This window comes from Egretta garzetta, unplaced genomic scaffold (genome assembly GCF_000687185.1).
Source record: "Egretta garzetta isolate BGI_Z169 unplaced genomic scaffold, ASM68718v1 scaffold175, whole genome shotgun sequence".
NCBI classification, from domain to species: Eukaryota; Metazoa; Chordata; class Aves; order Pelecaniformes; family Ardeidae; genus Egretta; species Egretta garzetta.
In genome coordinates, this window is record NW_009259860.1 from 1,636,035 (window position 1) to 1,648,477 (window position 12,443).

The window sequence follows — 12,443 nt, forward strand, 5'->3', positions numbered from 1 at the left end:
CCACCAGGTCCCTGCTGGCTGGAGCTGGGCCTGCCCCAGCTGCCCACCTCCCACCCCAGCTGCCCTGCTCCTGGCTGGGGTGGTGGGACCTGGGCCCTGGCTGCTAAGCCATGCCCCTCTGCGTCTGAGTGCCCAGGGAGCATCAGTCCCTGCCCGCACCCTGATACAATCTCCATGTTCATTTAAAGTACGCTTTGTAGCTTGTCCCTGTTAAATAAATATAAAATGTCTACCATCATTTAGTTTGTATGAATGAATTTTCATTATATTTTCCAAGGAAAAGAGAGAGATTGCGAGTCAGAGTAATTTAAATGTTGTAGAGGGATTCTTAGAAAGGAAATCCAAGGCATTTTCTTGTGTCTGTGATGGAAATGAATCACTGCTCTGTGTTAATATTCTTTCTATATAACTTTGCTAACTACTTCCAGCTCCTCGCCCTGTCTTGCAGTGCCATGAGGGCTTTGTACTTCCGAAAGGACTGTGCCGGGCTGCTCCGACAATAGTGGAGTTAATTGTGGTTAGAGCTGACTGCAGTCACTACAGTTAAACTGGTTTGGTTTTTTTTCCTTTGATAGCCTGTCATCACAAATGACACGACACTACATCCAAACCTCAGGAAGACAAAGTTCAGTCACAAAGGTGAGAATGTAACAAATCTCAGAACAGTTCTTTTTAAATCAGTGAAAGTGTATTTGTTTGCACAGTAGACAGTAAGCCAAAGCAAAGGCAAACATATGCTCCAGACCACATGGCAAACAGAAGCAAAAGTTCATTATCAGGCCAAAACCACACAAGTGCACATACTACAACCTTGTCTTTTAAATGTTTTTTAGGAAGCCAAAAAATAAATTATTTAGAAAAAAACCCATAATTTATTCTTTAAATACAGTTTTATCCTGTACACAAATTTGCCCTGTAATCCCTGCTACAGGAATTTTATAACTGCTTTAACCATTCAAGATGAGAATCACTGTCAGGTTTATTTTTTGGGAAGACCCAATTTCTGAGAAAAAGAACAGAAAGTACTGTCTGCCCCACTCTGCCACCCCCTGCAATAAAGTTTATAACCTGTCTGCTGAGGACGTCTAGTCATATAGTGTTTAGAGAAGGAATCTATCATATTTTTTTTTTGCATGCAGTGGCAATTTATAAGCTTTCAGAAGCAGCCACAGCCACAGCTGCTGACTGAAATTAGACCTGTCTTAACTAACTAGCTAACTAACTTTCCAGACCTGATGAGTATCTCAATAAAAAGAATATTCAAGTCTTGGGCCAAGCAACACTTCTCCACTTCTCCTTTTGCATTTCTAGAGCCAGGAACTGAAGGTGAATGCCGGTTGTCTGTCCCATGCTGTCAGATGCTTCTCCCTGCAAAAGCCAGGCAAGGAGAAGTGGTCACAATGGAACCCACTACAAGGAAAATGAAAAGAAAACAATGTTACAGAAGCCAGACAGAAACAAAGCTGAAGAGAAAGAGTTGGATAGGGATATGCAGACTTTGGAAGAAGACATCAGTCAGAGATGCAAAGGAGTTGCTTTCGGAGTTTATAAGGTAGGCAAGCAGCAGAGAAAGTGAAAGTCCACAGATGAAGAGATAGACAGCTGTTTAGAGGCATGCATGAAAGAGGAACAAATAAAACTCAAAGCCAGAATGAGTAGGATTAGATAAAAGCAAAACGAAGCAGGATGTAGTAGCTTATAGAGCAGAAGGGTCTCTGCAAAAAAGGAACTTAGTATTTCTGTGTCCTTTGTCTTTGCATTTTTCTAACCCCTGTAAATAGCATTAAACCTGTCAGTAAAATATATATTGCAGCCCTTTAAAATGTTAGGTCTGTGGTGTGCATCTAATGGGCCAAAGATTGCTGATGGCACAACTCATGTTCCACCTGATGGATTTTTGCTTTGGCAGCTGTAGGTTTTCAAAACTGTTCCATGAACATAGCTCAAGATAACCCCTATTAAAATAGCATTGTCTGTGAAACTAAGTACTTAAAAATTATGAACAAAGGAGAAATTTCCTTCTGCAATTTGAATTCAATACCCTACAGTATCCATGTCACAATGCAAACTGCGTTCCAAGTTAATGGGTTATTTTTTTCTCCAAGACCTTGATTAATTTAGTGAACAGGTCTGATGATGGTCAGGGCATTAAACAGAGTTGTGCTCATAAGCAGGCTATTGCCAACGCAGTCTCTTTCAGATAACACAGAATTGGGACCAGGATGAAAAAGCAGTATGGAAGACTCCTCCTCCAGTCCTGGCCTCATCTCCTTCCATTTCCAGTTATCCCATCCAAGTCACCCTTTTGACCTGTTCTTTCTTTCCTCCTTCCAGTTCTGCTCTCCATCAGCATGCAAATCCTTCTTCAGGAATTCCATTAAGCCATGACAAAGCCCCTCTCAAGTCTCCTGGGTCAGTGAAGGTGAGACGACATTTAGCTGGTAAAGTCATAACTCCAAAACAAAAGGCCAGTTTCCTGTAGAATACTAATCACCAATTTATAGTGTTGCTTGCAAAAAGAATTATCAGACTTTTTTAGTGTTCAGTGTGATTTTTCTTGGTCTTATTCTCAAAAATGGGATAATTTTTTTAAAAAAGAAAAACAAATACAATCCATCTTAGCTCATGAGCTAATGGGGCTCATTGAGAGAGCTTTAAACTAGACTTGAAAGGGGAAGGAGATATCAGGCTTGCCCATGACAAGCTGTAGGATGACACACCAAGGTTAGAGGGACAAGGTGCTAGTGAGGGCCCTCAGCTTGTTGCTCTGAGATGTGCTGGGTACATTGGAGAACACTTGACGTCTTACAGAGATGAGCCAGGGGCTCTTGAGGCAATAGGAGCCAACAGGGAAACATGGGGAAAATACCTCAAAGGAATTAAGGGGCATTCCTCTAAGGTGACATGGCCAACAGCCCAGCTGAAGCGCCTCTACACCAATGCACACAGTATAGGCAACAAATGGGAGGAGTCACCATGCTGCTAGAGGGCTACAACCTAGTTGGTATCACTGAAACTTGGTGTGACGAATTCCATGACTGAAGTGCAGCTATTGATGGCTACAGGTTGTTCAAAAGGGACAGGGGAGGAAGGAGGGGTGCCAGGTTGTCCTCTACATCAAGAAATGAACAGCTTGAAGAGCTGTCCCTGAAGAATAGCCACAAGCAGGTAGAAAGCTTATGGGTAAGAATTAGAGACTGAGGCAGCAAAGGGAACCTTGTGGTTGATGTCTACTACAGGCCGCCTGGTCACAGGGAGCCTATTGACAAAGCCTCCTTCCTCCAGCTATAGGACGCTTCGCACTTGCAGGCTCTTGTCCTGCTGGGGGACTTCAACCACCATGACATCTGCTGGAAAAGTAGCACAGTGAGCTGTAGGCAATCCAGGACACTCCTGGAGTGCATTGAGGATAACTTCTTAGGCCAGGTAATAGACAGTCCTACCAGAGGGGATGTGATACTGGACCTGATGGTCACCAACACAAGTGAGCTTATCAGTGATGTCAAGATTGGAGGCAGCCTGGGCTGCAGTGATCACACACAGGTGGAGTTCACAGTCCTGAGGGATATGGGTCAGGTGAAGAGTAAAGTCAGGACCCTGAATTTTAGGAAAGCAAAATTTCAGCTGTTCAAGGAGTTGGGTCAATAGGACCCTGTGGGAAACTGCCCTCGGGGCAAGGGAGTAGAACAGAGCTGGCAGATCCTTAAGGATGCCTTCCATAGAGTACAAGAGCTCTTGATCCCCAGGTGTAAGAAGTCAGGAAAGGAAGGCAAGAGACCAGCATGGCTGAGTTGAGACCTTCTGGTCAAACTAAGGGCCAAGAAAGAAAAGCACAGGCAGTGAAAGCAGGGACAGGTATCGTGGGAAGAGTATAGGGACCCTGCCAGGTTGTGTAGGGATGGGGTCAGGAAAGCCAAAGCGTGGCTAGAGCTGATGCAAAGAACCATAATAAGGGCTTCTACAGGTATGTCAGCCAGAAAGGAAAGGTCACAGAAAGTGTATCTCACTTGATGAACGCTACTGGCAAATGGGTAACTATGTATGAGGAGTAGACAGAGGTACTCAACAACTTCTTTGCCCCAGTCTTCCCTGGCCACCTCTCCTCCCACACCTCTCGAGTGGATGGACCACAAGGCAGGGACTGGAGGAGCAAAGTCCTTCCCACTATAAGAGACCACTCTAAGAGGTTTGTGACCACCTGAGGAACCTGAACATACATAAGTGTGTGGGACCTGACAAGATGCATCCCAGAGTCCTGAGGAAACTGGCTGATGTAGTTGCTGAGCCAGGACAGTTGAAAAGTCATAGCAGTCAGGTGAAGTCTCCAGTGACTGGAAAAAGGGAAACATTGCACCCATTTTTAAAGAGGGTAGGAAGGAAGACCCTGGGAACTACCGACCTGTCAGCCTCACCTCTGCCTGGGAAGGTCATGGAACAGATTACTCTAGAAGCTGTGGCTTCACTAAGGGCAAGTCTTGTCTGACCAACCTAGTGGCCTTCTATGATCGAGTGACTACATCAGTGGACAAGGGCAGAGCTACACGTCATCTATCTGGACTTCTGTAAGGCCTTTGACGTAGTCCCCCCACAACACCCTGCTCTCTAAATTGAAAAGAAGTGGATAAGGAATTGTCTGGATGGTTGCATCCAGAGGGTAGTGGTCAACAGCTCAATGTCATAAGTGTGTGGGACCTGACAAGATGCATCCCAGAGTCCTGAGGAAACTGGCTGATGTAGTTGCTGAGCCAGGACAGTTGAAAAGTCATAGCAGTCAGGTGAAGTCTCCAGTGACTGGAAAAAGGGAAACATTGCACCCATTTTTAAAGAGGGTAGGAAGGAAGACCCTGGGAACTACCGACCTGTCAGCCTCACCTCTGCCTGGGAAGGTCATGGAACAGATTACTCTAGAAGCTGTGGCTTCACTAAGGGCAAGTCTTGTCTGACCAACCTAGTGGCCTTCTATGATCGAGTGACTACATCAGTGGACAAGGGCAGAGCTACACGTCATCTATCTGGACTTCTGTAAGGCCTTTGACGTAGTCCCCCCACAACACCCTGCTCTCTAAATTGAAAAGAAGTGGATAAGGAATTGTCTGGATGGTTGCATCCAGAGGGTAGTGGTCAACAGCTCAATGTCCAGGTGAAGATCAGTGAGAAGTGGTGTCCTTGTGTGCTTGCAGCCCAGAAAGCCAATTGTATCCTGGACTGCATCAAAAGCAGCGTGTCCAGCAAGTCAAGGGGGGTGATTCTGCCCCTCTACTCCACTCTGGTGAGACCCCACCTGGAGCACTGCATCCAGCTCTGGAGCCCTCAGCACAGGAAAGACATGGAACTGTTGGGAGCGGGTCCAGAGGAGGGCCACAAAAATGATCCGAGGGCTGGAGCACCTCTCCTATGAGGACAGGCTGGGAGAGTTTGGGTTGTTCAGCCTGGAGAAGGCTCCAGGGTCACCTTATTGCGGCCTTTTAGAACATAAAGGGGGCTTATAAGAGACATGGAGACAAACTTTTTAGTAGGCTCTGTAGCAATAGGACAAGGGGTAATGGTTTTAAACAGAAAGAGCATGGGTTTAGACTAGATATAAGGAAGAAATTTTTTATGAGGGTGGTGAAACAGTGGAACAGGTTGCCCAGAGGTGGTAGTTCCCCCATCCCTGGCAACATTCAAGGCCAGGTTGGACGGGGCTCTGAGCAACCTGATCTAGTTGAAGATGTCCCTGCTCATTGCAGGGGGTTTGGACTGGATGATCTTTGGAGGTCCCTTCCAACTAAAACTATTCTATGATTCTCTGAAGTGGTCACTGGATCAGCTTGAGAGCTAACCATTGCTCTTTGGAAGATTCAGCTCTGGCTTTGCTATATGTTATAAGAAGCAGATGATATGCTAAACCCTGGAAAATGTTCTTCTGGTGTAACTAACTGCTCTTTTAAGTACACAGAGCAACATACAATGCCTCCTCAGCCGTGCTGCCTAGCATGTGACTGTTTACATGAGCAGAGGAAGGCATGAGCGTTTTCAACAGGGTGTCTGCTTGCGAGTGAAGAAAAGTTCTCCAGCTGTTCCACCCCTAATTCCACTAAAAACAATCAAAAGACAAACAGGCTTCATCCTGGTGTTCCCTGGCACTAATCTTCACTCATGTCACTCCCTCTGGTTCTTTTTGCTTGTGTGACAGGAAATAAAGAGCCTTTGCTAGGATACACTGAGCGTTAGAGAATGAGGGACTTACTGAAAGGGGTAAATTTTTTTAGCGGTTTCTATTCTCTTCCTCAGCACTAGCATTATTCCAAATTGAATAGAGGCCTACTCTGAATCTGAAAATTTTCAAGAAACCTATTGCATTTGGAGAAGTCTCTTTAACTGAAATAGCTGCCTTTTTTTTTTCCCTAGGAAAAAAAACCCTCATGAGGGAATGCCTGATATCTATACAGATTTGCCTTACATAGATGAGGCAGTTCTTCTCTAATAAAGAAGAGCTGGAACAATATAACATCACTGGAACTGATGGGGCAAGGGCTGTAAAAATTTAACTACATCACTTAGTTACACTAAGAAGGTGGACAAGTTAAATCAAAACCACAGACAGTAAGTGTTAGACACAGAACAGAGCTACAACATGGCTGGCTGGAGGTTTAATTATTTTCTCTGTTTTGAATACTAGCTCTTTTAATATGCTTGTATACTAGCACTGATAATGTATTTTGCCTTAGTTAAATAATACGATTAAATGAAGGACAGAGAATTAACACCACCACCAGAATATTTAGGTCTCAAATGTGTTTTTGTTGATCTTAACCATGTAATCAGTGCCTGCTGAGATGGAGAGTTTACAGCTGTTGTGCGGTAACTTTTCAATCTCTTGGTCACAATTGCTTCTCTAGGAACCTAAAGCATGAGCAGTGGATACTGATTTTTCAAATCAGCCCTCAGAGATGATGAACCGTTCCCAAAGGGCATTACATTGATTAGAAAGCTTTTGTCTAGTGACTACATGTAGAGGTTTTATACACAGCATCAATTTAAAATGTTTTTTAGTCTGTCAGACTGTCTAATACGAGGTATGTGTGAAGATTTGCTTTCATTCAAGTAAATTTTTGATATTTATATTTACTGGTGCATATTTTTTTTGTTCAAATATTTCATCAGATGTCCATTTAATCACAAGTAACAGTAGTACAGAGATAAAAATGAAAGCATTTCATACAGTTTAACATTAAGTTCTGTGTAATGTCAAGTGGCAATAGCAATGTGGTATTTACTTCTCTAGCTCCTAGTAAGAACTCTTCTCAAATTTAATTGTTTACTGACAGGGTTAATTCTGTTAACTCCACTTCCAAAACTGTGAAGAAGTCTGGGGAGGGAAGAAGGAAAAGACCATTTTAATGAAGATCCTCTTCAGATGTAAAGAAGTAATTCCTCTTCAGTGCTTAGTCTACAGTTTATACACAGTTAAAACTCTTTCCATACCACAAATCCCATGAAATGCCACCTTCTCCTTTGAGGCTACTATCTATAATAACTTATTTTCTGCATTTGTGCACAATATCATCAAATCATAATCACTACATTACATGCCGTTATTCAGAAATTTAGGTGTGGAATTCTTTAAAATGTTCAGAAATTATTATAACCAGTACAGTTTGCACCAAAAATACCTTCATTAGGCATAAGAGCCAAGAATCACAGAATCACAGACTGGCTGAGGTTGGGAGGGACCTCTGGAGGTCACCTGGTCTAGGACCAGATGCAGGATCACCTAGAGCCAGTTGCCTAGGACCACGTCCAGACAGCTTTTGAATATCTTCAAAGATAGAGACTTCCAACCTTTCTGGCCCCATCCCTGGCAACATTCAAGGCCAGGTTGGACGGGGCTCTGAGCAACCTGATCTAGTTGAAGATGTCCCTGCTCATTGCAGGGGGTTTGGACTGGATGATCTTTGGAGGTCCCTTCCAACTAAAACTATTCTATGATTCTCTGAAGTGGTCACTGGATCAGCTTGAGAGCTAACCATTGCTCTTTGGAAGATTCAGCTCTGGCTTTGCTATATGTTATAAGAAGCAGATGATATGCTAAACCCTGGAAAATGTTCTTCTGGTGTAACTAACTGCTCTTTTAAGTACACAGAGCAACATACAATGCCTCCTCAGCCGTGCTGCCTAGCATGTGACTGTTTACATGAGCAGAGGAAGGCATGAGCGTTTTCAACAGGGTGTCTGCTTGCGAGTGAAGAAAAGTTCTCCAGCTGTTCCACCCCTAATTCCACTAAAAACAATCAAAAGACAAACAGGCTTCATCCTGGTGTTCCCTGGCACTAATCTTCACTCATGTCACTCCCTCTGGTTCTTTTTGCTTGTGTGACAGGAAATAAAGAGCCTTTGCTAGGATACACTGAGCGTTAGAGAATGAGGGACTTACTGAAAGGGGTAAATTTTTTTAGCGGTTTCTATTCTCTTCCTCAGCACTAGCATTATTCCAAATTGAATAGAGGCCTACTCTGAATCTGAAAATTTTCAAGAAACCTATTGCATTTGGAGAAGTCTCTTTAACTGAAATAGCTGCCTTTTTTTTTTCCCTAGGAAAAAAAACCCTCATGAGGGAATGCCTGATATCTATACAGATTTGCCTTACATAGATGAGGCAGTTCTTCTCTAATAAAGAAGAGCTGGAACAATATAACATCACTGGAACTGATGGGGCAAGGGCTGTAAAAATTTAACTACATCACTTAGTTACACTAAGAAGGTGGACAAGTTAAATCAAAACCACAGACAGTAAGTGTTAGACACAGAACAGAGCTACAACATGGCTGGCTGGAGGTTTAATTATTTTCTCTGTTTTGAATACTAGCTCTTTTAATATGCTTGTATACTAGCACTGATAATGTATTTTGCCTTAGTTAAATAATACGATTAAATGAAGGACAGAGAATTAACACCACCACCAGAATATTTAGGTCTCAAATGTGTTTTTGTTGATCTTAACCATGTAATCAGTGCCTGCTGAGATGGAGAGTTTACAGCTGTTGTGCGGTAACTTTTCAATCTCTTGGTCACAATTGCTTCTCTAGGAACCTAAAGCATGAGCAGTGGATACTGATTTTTCAAATCAGCCCTCAGAGATGATGAACCGTTCCCAAAGGGCATTACATTGATTAGAAAGCTTTTGTCTAGTGACTACATGTAGAGGTTTTATACACAGCATCAATTTAAAATGTTTTTTAGTCTGTCAGACTGTCTAATACGAGGTATGTGTGAAGATTTGCTTTCATTCAAGTAAATTTTTGATATTTATATTTACTGGTGCATATTTTTTTTGTTCAAATATTTCATCAGATGTCCATTTAATCACAAGTAACAGTAGTACAGAGATAAAAATGAAAGCATTTCATACAGTTTAACATTAAGTTCTGTGTAATGTCAAGTGGCAATAGCAATGTGGTATTTACTTCTCTAGCTCCTAGTAAGAACTCTTCTCAAATTTAATTGTTTACTGACAGGGTTAATTCTGTTAACTCCACTTCCAAAACTGTGAAGAAGTCTGGGGAGGGAAGAAGGAAAAGACCATTTTAATGAAGATCCTCTTCAGATGTAAAGAAGTAATTCCTCTTCAGTGCTTAGTCTACAGTTTATACACAGTTAAAACTCTTTCCATACCACAAATCCCATGAAATGCCACCTTCTCCTTTGAGGCTACTATCTATAATAACTTATTTTCTGCATTTGTGCACAATATCATCAAATCATAATCACTACATTACATGCCGTTATTCAGAAATTTAGGTGTGGAATTCTTTAAAATGTTCAGAAATTATTATAACCAGTACAGTTTGCACCAAAAATACCTTCATTAGGCATAAGAGCCAAGAATCACAGAATCACAGACTGGCTGAGGTTGGGAGGGACCTCTGGAGGTCACCTGGTCTAGGACCAGATGCAGGATCACCTAGAGCCAGTTGCCTAGGACCACGTCCAGACAGCTTTTGAATATCTTCAAAGATAGAGACTTCCAACCTTTCTGGGCAACCTGTGCCAGTGCTTGGTCACCCTCACAGGGAAAAGTTTTCATGATGTTCAGAGGGAACCTCCTGTGTTTCTGTTTGCGCCCATTGCCTCTGGTCCTGTCACTGGGCACCACTGAAAAGAGCCTGGCTCCATCCTCTTTGCACCCTCGTTTCAGGTATTTGTACACACTGATGAGATGCCCCTCCAAGCCTTCTCTTCTCCAGGTTGAAGAGTCCCAGTTCTCTCAGCCTTCTGCACAGGAGATGCTCTAGTCCTGTCACAATCTTAGTGGCCCTTCACTGGACCCGCTCCAGTATTTGCATACCTGTCTTTTACTGTGGAGCCCAGAACTGGGCACAGCACCCTCGGTGTGGCCTCACCAGTGCTGAGTAAAGGGGAAGGATCTCCTCTCTCTACCGGCTGGCAACGCTCCTCCTAATGCAGCCCAGGATACCATTTGCTGCCTTTGCTGCAAGGGCGAATTGTGTGAATACCAGTGAATTCATTGTCTTGAATAAAACCATTCTAGAGTCTTCAAAGTCCTGAAGAAGTTGATTGTCATAGTTCTGAGAGAACCTTAGTCTGTTCTAATTTCTACTAATCCCCTTCTTAGTAAAACTGAGCATCATACAGTCTAATGTCTGCATTAATATTGAAACACGTTAGCACATACATACACAACAAATAGTCTCCTGACACACCTGTCAGTGCAGGATGTTTACAGATTCTAAGCTAAAGGTAGCACACAGTAAGGACAAATTTTTTTAAAGTGTTTTGATGCTGGCAAACCATTGAAATCCTTGGAAAACAGGCGCCAGCAGACCTTTTAAAACTTAGCTGTAAGTTAGCTGCTTTAAAGTCACTTAAAGTCACCAGTAAAATAGAATATAGATTACAAACCTTTTAAAACTCTGGTTAGCAACACCGCAACAGGCTTAGCCTGGCTACTGTAGGAGATAAAACACTTCTTCTCTCCCTCTGTAACCCACCTGCTGACAATCACTCACAAAAAGCTTCCAGCATGACATTTCATTGAGAAATGGAGGACTGACCTAGCATTAGATAAGCAAGTAGAAAGTCATTATATAGTTTCATAATGGCTTGTAAAAGGTTTGAGAAACAGTTCAGGAAATACAGTGTTCTCCATATAAACACCCAAGAAGATGAAGATGCATAAACTATAGATACAGCAAATGATTAATCTGCTATTCTCTATCAATTAACCAGTTTTAAGATTTTTGCTGATCAAGGTTCTTTTCTCACAGTTACAGTTTTATAAAAAAATCATAATTAATGCAAGATAATCAGCCTCCTTAGACTCCACACTGTATGTCTGTCCTTTGTGGGCTTCCCCAGGGCAAAGATTCTTCTTGTCTAAAGAAATAATTTGAAATTCATGGTTTATTTCTTTCCTAGCTTACCATGCTACCCCAAGAAATCTTCTATCCCCCCAAAAATTGTGACTTCCTTTATTTTACTGTAGTTTGACAGCAACTTTTAAACATCCCTATCTGAAGACTTCAGAGAGAGATGGGCTGATGTACCAGCCATTTATTCTCAAGGTGTGATCTCATCTTTCTGGGTGGCTCATAAACAGAGTTTATTTGGGACACAGTGGATAAATTCAGTAAAGGTCTCCAAATGCAAAAGTATTCAGAAGAAAAGGAAGGTCTCATCTTACTCATTCGTATAGCAACTCCAGAACAAATTCCTGTTTTGTAACAGTGTTTGGAAACTGCTCCAATTATAAAATTAATTTTAAAAGCACAACTGTGCTGCACAATCTGAGCAAATTCTGACAAAAGTCTAGGGAAATGTTGCAAAGATGATGTTTATGATATTTTTCCATACTCTGTTCAGATTTCACACAGAGAAGTTAAAGATTATTTAATATTTGGGTGTATATAATAGGAATAAAAATAGTAAAACCACTGAGAATAGAAAAATCAAAACTTGTAATTTCATTTTAGTTAGGTTCAAGCTAGTAATCTGGAAATAAAAAGTAAAAAATATATTAAAATTATTTGCAATATGTTTGAAATACAAGAGAGAGACACTGAAATGGAGGAGCTTTTCTGTTCTTCCTAAGATAAATTGCTATACCAGTTCAGTATCTATCATAATGGCTGCCATTCTATTTCCAGCACTCACGAGAGTAACCATGCTTGAGTTTGTACCTTATCTGTGTCTTGGAAAGAAAGATATTTTGTGTATTACTGCATCAAAATGAGACAACTATGCAGTGTTGGCCTTTAAAACTTCTGCCATTTTGCAGGGAATATTCTGCCTTACAGATGAATTACACTAAACAGCATTACATTTCTCTTCATCTATGATTTCAATTTTTAAAACCAAAGCAAAACAGCTGCTCCTTCTGCAAGACAGGAGGAATGTGAATGTCTCCCACTGCTTTATTTTTTCTTAACCATTAGGATGTAGGG